Here is a 9,722-nt window from a genome sequence, read left to right on the forward strand (position 1 = left end):
GCTTTGGCAAAAGTTCGTCGTCTGCCCTTTGTTTCCAGCAGTATTTCAACTGTCCATCCTTTTCATTTACTTCATGTAGCGCCGAATCCCGTTAGTTCTAGAGAGGGATGCAAATACTACTTGCTGATTGTCGTGATTCTTCCTGCCTCAGTTGGATTTTTCCTCTAACTGGAAAGTCAGACACCTTCTTATATTTTAAAATTTTTAAGTTGATTGTTGAAAAGCAGTTGGGCCAAGATATAAAAATCTTTCATAGTGACTTGGGTGGTGAATTCTTAAGTAATGAATTTTTTTATTTTCTAAAAAGTAATGGAATAAAATAATGGCTTTCCTGCCCCCACATGCCACAACAAAATGGCGTCGTGGAGAGAGAACATTGTCACGTTGCTAAGACTGACTTAGTATGATGATCCATGCTTCTCTTCCTCAATGGTTTTGGTGGGATGCTTTTTGAACCGCTGTTCATATTATAAATCAGCTCCCAAGTTGAGATCTGAAAAACAAATCTCCTTTTGAAATATTGATAAAAAATGTTCCTTGATATGATTATTTTAGAGTTTTTGGGAGTGCATTTTATCCTTGAGCCATATCGCAAGTCAAAACTTTTCCCAAAAAATAAAGCATGTCTATGTCTTGGCTATGAGACGTATCATAAAGGATATGTTTGTTTGGATCCAATATCTAATACATTTTATATCATCAAACATGTGGTATTTAAAGAAAACTCATTTCTTTTTCATGGTTGTGGGGTGCCAACTACTAAAAAGGACATTAAGGAGTGGATTTCTAAGAGGATGGCAGCAAATATATATGGACCAAAAGCCACCAATATTCACAAAGAGAATGAATCCAATTCCAATGGATCCAAATTGATATTTTTACCTAGTCCAGATGAAGCTTTTGGGTGCAATCCAGATGAAGGGATTCAAGATCCCACAGAAAATGCTCTCCCACCAAGCCCACCAAGTCTGACTACATATTCGACAACAATATTGGATCCTTATAAAGTGTCTCAACCAACACCATTGAGCCAGCCACCACCATTGTGCTCCTACAGACATATCCTATGGTCACACGATCTCAAGATAGAACTCAACAACTCAAGATTTATTTAGTAACCCAAGAAGAAACTAAACCTTCAAATCTTGGGGAGGCCTCAATGACCAACGTTGGGTCTAAGCAATCAAAAGTGAAATGAATGCATTATATAAAAATCAATAACTTGGAAGCTAGTTGAACCACCCAATACGTAAACCTAGCTGGCTGTAAGTGGGTGTACAAAATCAAAAGGGACTCAGATGGATCCATAGCCTAGTTTAAACCTAGACTTGTCTCTAAAAGTTATAGCCAAAGAGAGGGAGTTAACTATTCAGACACATTTAGTCTAGTCATCAAACCGACCACTATCTGAATTGTTCTCTCAATATCTCCAAAGGTTGGTCTATACACCAACTTGAAGGTAATAATGCATTCTTGCATGGATTTCTAAAGGAAAAAGTCCACATGATTCAGCCTCCTCGATCTGAAGATCCCACCAAGCCTCATTTGGTTTCCTGACTTAAGAAAACCCTCTATGGCTTGAAACAAGCCCCGCCGGGCTTGGTTTGAGAGTCTAAAAGGGTATCTAATCCAAATTGGATACAAAGAGTCCTTAGCCGGCACATCCCTATTTATAAAAAATTCTCAAGGGAAGGTTGTTTTCATTCTTGCTTGTGTTGATGATATAGTCGTCACCGGAGATGACTCAGAAAATATTCAACATATCATTGATGAGTTGGTCAAGGTTTCTCTATTAAAGGCCTCAGCAAGGTACACTTCTAGGAATTGAGGTAATTTACCAACAAAATAAACTTATTTTGTCTCAAGATAATACATTAAAGATATTTTGAAGCAGGGGAACATGGATAAGGCCAAACCATGCATTACGCCAGCTGTGCCTAATGTCCCTTTGTTCAAATATGATGGAGAGAAACTTGAAAATGATATTCTCTATAGGCAGATTGTTGGAGCTGTTGACTATGTAACATTGAGTCGACCGAGTATTACCTTCACAATGAATAAGACATGCCAATTTATGCACGAGCCAATGACAATACATTGGGCCTATATCAAACGGATTTTACCGTATTTGAAAGGCACCATTAATCATGGATTTGAAATATCCAAATTTGATTCTTTTGTCTTGTCAACCTATTCTGATGTGCATTGGTTCGGGTGCTCAGATGATAGAAAATCCACCAATGGGTACGTGGCAAAGATTGAAAGTAACGTCATTTCATGAAAATCCAACAAACAGTCACAGAATCAAGCACAATGGCCGAATACAAAGCCATTGTTAATGCATTATCAAAAGTGGTGTGGTTAAAAGTCTTCTACAAGATTTGGGCACCCCAACTAAACAAAAGTCAATATTGTGGTGCGATAATATTGAAACGATCTATTTGGCAGCAAATCATGTTTTTCACACATGAACTAAGCATATAGAAATTGATTATCATTTCATGATAGAAAGAGTTGCTGAAAATCAAGTTGAGATGAAACACATACAATCACACAGGCAACTTGCAGATATATTCACTAAACCTTTATTGGGTCCCAGATTTCATGCTCTTAAGAGTCAGTTGAACATCTTTGTCATGGAGCTTGGATTGAGGGGGCATATTAGAGCAGGAGTATCCAAGCTTGCACATCCATTGTCAACACTCAATCTACCGAGTGATATGGAATGCTCATTGAAGAAAGGAAAATCTAATGTTAATCACGATAAAGGGAAAAAAAATAGGCCAGCAACGTCCAAAGATGTCAGAATCAATTCTAAAATGAACGAATTAAATTGAGCATCAATCCAGATCCTAAAAATTTGGATCTAGATAGATGTGGCTGACATATTATTTAACTCATGTATCCCTTCCATTGTGTGTGTGAAAATTTCTTGTATTTGAGTGAACGAAGGAGAGATGCTTACCGTGGATGTAGGTCGAGCTTGACTGAACCACATTATCTTGTTCATATTTGTCCTCTCTCTATCTTTCTTCACTTTTGCAATCGTTCACTCCTGATTCAATGGAAGTTGCTTCTCCATTCAACAAAGATAATGTGCCAGCACTCATGTTAGATCAGTACAATCAATTACTTCAACTTCTGAAGTACAAAAAACCCAACAATATCATCAACTTCGCAGGTATTTCTGTTTCAACTATGGATGTGTGGATCTTGGATAGTGAAGCAAGCTACCACATCACATCCTCTCTTTCATACCTAATTAATCTGGTTAAACCTGATTTTTCATTTTCCATTAGAATGCCAAATAATAAAGTCTCCTATACTGTACATCAAGGTATCGTTATCGTTTCATCGTCCATTACTCTTCATAATGTCGTATTTGTTCCTAATTTCAAGTTTAATCTTGTTTCTAGAAGTAAGGTTGCTCAATAACACAATTGTTTTGTCTTGTTTAAACCATAAGGTTGTCTTATTCAGGACCAAGTTTCCAAGACACCAACTGAGAATGATGAACTCAGGGCTGGCGTGTACTATGTCAAAGGATCCATCACTACCAAAGCATGTTCAAACCATCTCAAAGTTCAAACATCTCTACTTTTTGCAGCTATCAACATTAATCAACCTAAAATCGATACCTAGCATCTAAGATTAGGTCACCCTGCTGCTCTCAAAAATAAAATGTTTACCTCATATGATACTGAGACAGAATTTAGGAACCTCCAGTGTAGTGTCTGTTCAATGTCCAAGCAAATGCGTCTTCCTTTTAGTGTTAGTCATTTCTCATGTACAAAACCCTTTGAACTGGTTCATTGTGATATCTAGGGCCCTTACTCTAAGGTTTCATTAACAGGAGCATTTTACTTCTTGAGCATTATAGATTATTATAGTCTATTTACTTAGGTGTCTTTAACGGGACAAAAATATGAATAGTTTTTTAATCTAGTTGAGAATCAATTTAAATCTTCTGTTTTGATTGTGAGAAACAATCATGGAGCTGAGTTTCTCTTTAATGAAATGACTGATTTGTTTTAGAGGAAAGGAATTATGCATGAGACAAGTTGTTCTACATGCCACAACAAAATGGCATTGTAAAGGAAACACAGACATTTCCTAGTGGTCGCATGGGCATTAAATTCCAGGCTAACCTTCTATTGCAATTTTGGGGAGAATGTGTAAAAACTTCAGCATACTTGATAAATAGACCTCCATCGCTGTTATTGAATGGTGTAACTCCTTATGATAGATTATTCAATAGAAACCCATCTTGCAAACACTTTCATGTATTTGGATGTATATGCTTTGTGACAAATGTGAATCCAAAAGATAAAATTGTAGAGCATGCTCAGCAATGTATTTTCATAGGCTATATATTAGCAACGAAAGCTTATCTTGTATATAAATCTTCAAGCTAAAAGGTTATGAGAATATATTTCCATTCTTAAGTGCTTAGGAAGAATCAGGGCATAATTATTGCTTTGCCTCTATAGGAGCTAATGAGGCAAATAAAATTCAGGAACTAAAAAGAGGTAGACTAAAATCCAACCTTGCTGCCACCAAGACTCATGAAAGCCCCCTACCTACCACTGAAGTGGACTGTGATCATCAAACCTCCAATTTTGATCAACTTGAAGCTAAACCTACTGGTGTTACACATCTTGAAAATGTGCCAGAACTACATTGTTCTACCAGGATCCATAAACCTTGGTCTTGTTGAAGGAATTTTAATGCAGTATTGTCATGTTTGGTTCAATAACTCAAATTAGAGTCAAGGAAACAAGGTTTGTCTCGTTATCCATTGTCTCATTTTTTATCTCTTAATAAATTTTCTCCTAAACATAAATCTTTCCTATTAAGTATATCAACTTCCTTTGATCCAAAGTCTTATAATGAGGCCAAACATTGCCCATGCTGGCAGGAGGCAATAGGAACTGAACTCAATGCGATGGAAGAGAATCAAACATAGAACATAGTTGACTACCCTTCAAGTTTTACTCCCATCGGATGCAAACGGGCCTTGAAAACAAAGTTTAAGCCAAATGAAGAGGTGGAGAGACACAAGTCAAGGCTGGTTGCCAAGGAATATTCACAAATTGAAGGGATAGACTTTAGTGAGACTTTTGCATCAGTAGTTAAACTTTAAGCTGTCTACTATCTTTAGAAACAAAGTTGAATTGGCACTTTGAGTAGATGAACATGTATAATGGCTTCTTACATGGGGATTTGTAGGAACAAGTGCTTATGGATTTGCCACCTTGATATAAGTTTAAGGGGGAGAATAAAGTTTCTAAACTTAAAAAATCTTTATATGGCCCACATCAAGCACCAAGGAACTGGTTTCAGAAACTATCGTCTGTGTTGATCAAGTTTGGCTTTCTGCAGTCACAAAATAATCATTTTTTGTTCATCCTAAACAAAGGTGAAAACTTTGTAGCAATCTTAGTATTTGTCGACGATTTGGTTGTTGCAAGAAATAGTATTGAATGAATTGAAGAAGTGAAAAAGTACCTCAATAGTGTCTTTCATATGAATGATCTAGGACATTTGAAAGATTTTTTGGGTATTGAACTTGCAAGGAGCGGAGATGGTATTTACCTGTCTCAAAGGAAGTACTACCTTGATATTTTGAAGAGACAGGTTTACTTCAACCTAAACCATGCAGTACCCCAATGGAGCAGAATGTCAAAGTCACAACTCAAGACAATGAAAGCCTAAAAATTCCAAACATCTATCATCGTTCAGTAGGTAAACTAGTTTACCTAACCATAACTAGATATTAAAAGGTAAACTAGTTTACCTAACCATAACTAGACCATAAATTTTTTTTTGTTGTAAATGTGCTTAGCATCTACATGCAGGAGACAAGAACCAGGCATAATGAAATGGCATTGAGAGTAGTTAACTATCTTAAGATAGGCCTAGGACAAGGCATCATGATGTTGGGTTACAATGACCTCCATTTAAGAGATTATTGCAATGCTGATTAAGCTTCATCCAAGGAGAAAAGAAGGTCAACATTTGGTTATTGTGTCTTCTTGGGACAAAACTTGATCTCATGAAAAACTAAAAGGCAACAAGTTGTCCCAATATCATCAGCAGAGGTATAGTATAGATCACTTACCAACGTTACATGTTAAGTTGTGCAGCTCAAGTCTCTCCTATCTGATCTTGTTCTCAACCATATCGCACATGTGGATATGTTCTATGACAACTAAGTAACACTACACATTGCAGCAAATCTTGTGTTCCACGAGCACCCTAAACACATTGAGGTGGATTATAACCTCGTTCGAAGTTTCATCAAGTCTAGAGTTCTACACAATGTATGCATCTTCAAAGAATTAACTTGCAGACATTTTTACAAAGGCACTTAGAAAAGAATAGTTCCTCTTTATGAAGCTCAAACTGGTCATATAAGATACTTATTCACCAGTTTGGGGGGGGAGTGTTGAGAATTCCCTATTTAAGACCTTAGTAGTATGGACCAATTCAAGCATTAACCCTGGTCCATGTCTATACAACAACATATCAGTCTGTTATCCAAAATATTTGAAGGGTGTGCACTGAGTCATCAATATCAGTAACAAGCTTGTTGTCGTGAGAGAATGAGAGAAAGAAACACATGAAAATCTTTTTAATGACTTAAACTAACCCCATACTTAAGGGAGAATTAGAGTACAAAACATAATTACATTGTAAGCCAAAAAGCTATAGAAAATAATTAAAGAACTGTCAGGTTCTTTAATATTAAAAAACATGCTTCATCGTCAACACTCCCCCTCAAGCTGGAGCATAAATATCTACCATGCTCAGCTTATTACAATACTTTGAAAATTCACTAATTGCATGAGCTTTAATAAAGATCTCAGTAGTTTGTTATTCAGAGACTATGTGAGTTGTAAAGATCACTCCTCCTTGAACTAAATCATGAATATAATCATTGTCTATTTTAATGTGTTTAGTTCTTTCATGAAAGACCAGGTTGTTTGCAATATAGGTGGCTGCCCTGTTATCACAAAACATTGTCATATGTAGTTGAACTGGATGTCAATGCTTTTAAGCATGGATTTGACCCACGTCAATTCTGCTATAGTTTGAGTCATCACCCTATATTTTCACCAAGCATTAGACCATGAGACCACATTTTGTTTCTTCCTCCTCCAAGATATAAGATTCTCTCTTACAAAAACACAAAATCCAGTAGTAGATTTTCTATCTTCAACAAATCATGCGTAGTCTGCATCACTATAGGCTTGGACATCTAAGGTTTTCCCTTTCTTGAATAGTAATCCTTTACCATGAGAAGATTTAAGTATTTGAGTATCATCAAAGCAGCTTCCCAAAGGATCTTCCTTGGTTTCTTCATAAACTGACTCAGCTTTTCCACTGCGAAACTAATATCTAGTCTTGTAACTATGACATAAAGAAGCTTTCCAATTAAAAATTTATATGTCTTAAATTCTACAGGTTCTGACTGCTCATCATGTACAATTGTGGATTAATGGGAATGGTGGCAGGTTTTGCCCCCTACATTTTTTTTTCTTGCAATAAGTCCAAAATGCACTTCCTTTGAGAGAGAACTATTCCTTCTTTACTACGAGCCACCTCTATCCCAAGAAAATATCTCAAGTGTCCAAGATCTTGTGTGACAAAGTGCTTCTGAAGAAAATCTTTGGTCTCAGATATACCATGTTTATAGTTGCCGGTTAAGATAATATCATCAACATATACTGCCAAAATGACCATACCCAATGCTCCCTTCTTAACAACCATTGAATGATCAAGAGGTGATCTCTGGAATCCACTCTACGGGACAATATTAGATAGCTTATGAAACCATGCACGAGGACTCTATTTTAGTCTATATATGACCTTCCACAATTTGCACACCTTCCCACACTCCCCTTGAACCTCGAAGCCGGGTGGTTGTTGCATATAAATTATCTCCTCATGATCACCATACAAGAATGCATTTTGACATCCAATTGATGCATCTGCTAGTCATAGTGAATTGCAAGAGAAATCAAGAGGCGAATGGTGCCTAATCGGGCAACCAGTGAGAAGATGTCAAAGAAATCAATGCCTTAGGTCTGAGTGTACCCTTTTACAACTAGCCGAGCATTATAGCTTTCAAGGGTCCCATCTGCATGGTATTTGACAGTAAATTACCCATTTGGAGCCAACAATATCACAACCGGAAGAAGGAACAACAAGGTCCCATGTGTTGATTTCCTGTAAAGTATGTATCTTATCTTCCATAGCGTGGTGCCAATTAGGGTCTAGTAATGCTTGTTGATGACATGTCAGAGCAGTATAAGTAGACAAAGCATGAATAAATTGTCGCACCTTGTCACTTCCATAATTAGAAGTCACAAACTATGAAATGGGATGGATGGAACATTGATGTTTACCCTTCTACAAGACAATAGGGAGATCCTACGAGTCAGAGATAACTGGAGGTGAGGAATCAAGTGTACTTACCTCAAGAGATGATGTTGGAGAAGAGCCATGTGAGAGACCCTGTCGGCGAGAGTAGACTGAAGGAGGATCCAACAGACAATTTTGAGGTGGTGATGACGGCCTCGGAATGGACATAAGTGGGAAAGGTGGGATTGGCAAAGGGCATTGAGGGAAACTCTCAAAGCTAGATGGGCGTGGGAAATATGGACAAGACTCGAAGAATGTGACGTCTACACTGACATACTCTTTTTGGGTGATAGGGTCAAAGCACTTGTGGCCTCTTTGGTTCTTGGGATAACCAATAAAGATACATTTTCGGGCTTGGGCAGCAAGTTTATCTCGCTTTAGTCCAAGGATATGAACAAAGCATATGCAGCCACAAACATAAGTGGAGTTTGAAACAATGGACGATCAAGGTAAAGTATTTAAATTGAAATTTTGTTAAGTATAGATGAGGATGGTAAGCGATTAATAAGACAAGCACGCAGTTAGGATCGCATCCCCCCAAAAATAAGATGGTACATGGCTTTGTATCATAAGAGAACAAGCAACTTCTAACAAATGTTGGTATTTTCTCTCTGTAACACCATTCTGTTGCGAGGTATGTGGACAGGTGAAGTGAGGAACAATTCCAGGTTTTGAGTAAAATTGTAAAAGGTTGGACGATTTGAATTCTAGATTATTGTCAGTGCAAACAGACTTAACAGAAACTCCAAACTGAGTCTTTATTTCAATAGTAAGATTTTGAAGGATATATATAGCTGCTAAACATTCCTTCAATAAGAAAACCCAACTAACACAAGAGAAATCATCAACTACGACAAGATAATACCAAGATTTAGACCGGCTAGCCGTACGGCTAGGCCCCCACACATCGACATGATGTAAATCAAACATACTATGACTTGAAGGACTTAGACTCGACGGAACTTAATGACTTCAACAGCAACACAAGGGTGCTAATCACGTTTCTTCATGTTATACGTGATTAGCCCCTTTCCACCAAACAATCTAATTGCTTCTTTTGTAAACAACAGGAACTTTAGACATGAAACCCTAGCTTGGAGGAAGAGATGAGAAATGAGGGAAGGAAGGAAGTAGCGTGAAACCCTAGATGGCACAATCTTAGGTCTGCGGCTCTGATACCATGTTGTCGTGAGAGAAAGAGAGAAAAAGAAACACACAAAAATCTTCTTGATGACTTACCCTAACCCCTTACTTAAGGGAGAATTAAGGTACCAAACATAATTACATTGTAAACC

The sequence above is a fragment of the Nymphaea colorata genome, chromosome 3 (assembly GCF_008831285.2).
Source record: "Nymphaea colorata isolate Beijing-Zhang1983 chromosome 3, ASM883128v2, whole genome shotgun sequence".
Taxonomy (NCBI): domain Eukaryota; kingdom Viridiplantae; phylum Streptophyta; class Magnoliopsida; order Nymphaeales; family Nymphaeaceae; genus Nymphaea; species Nymphaea colorata.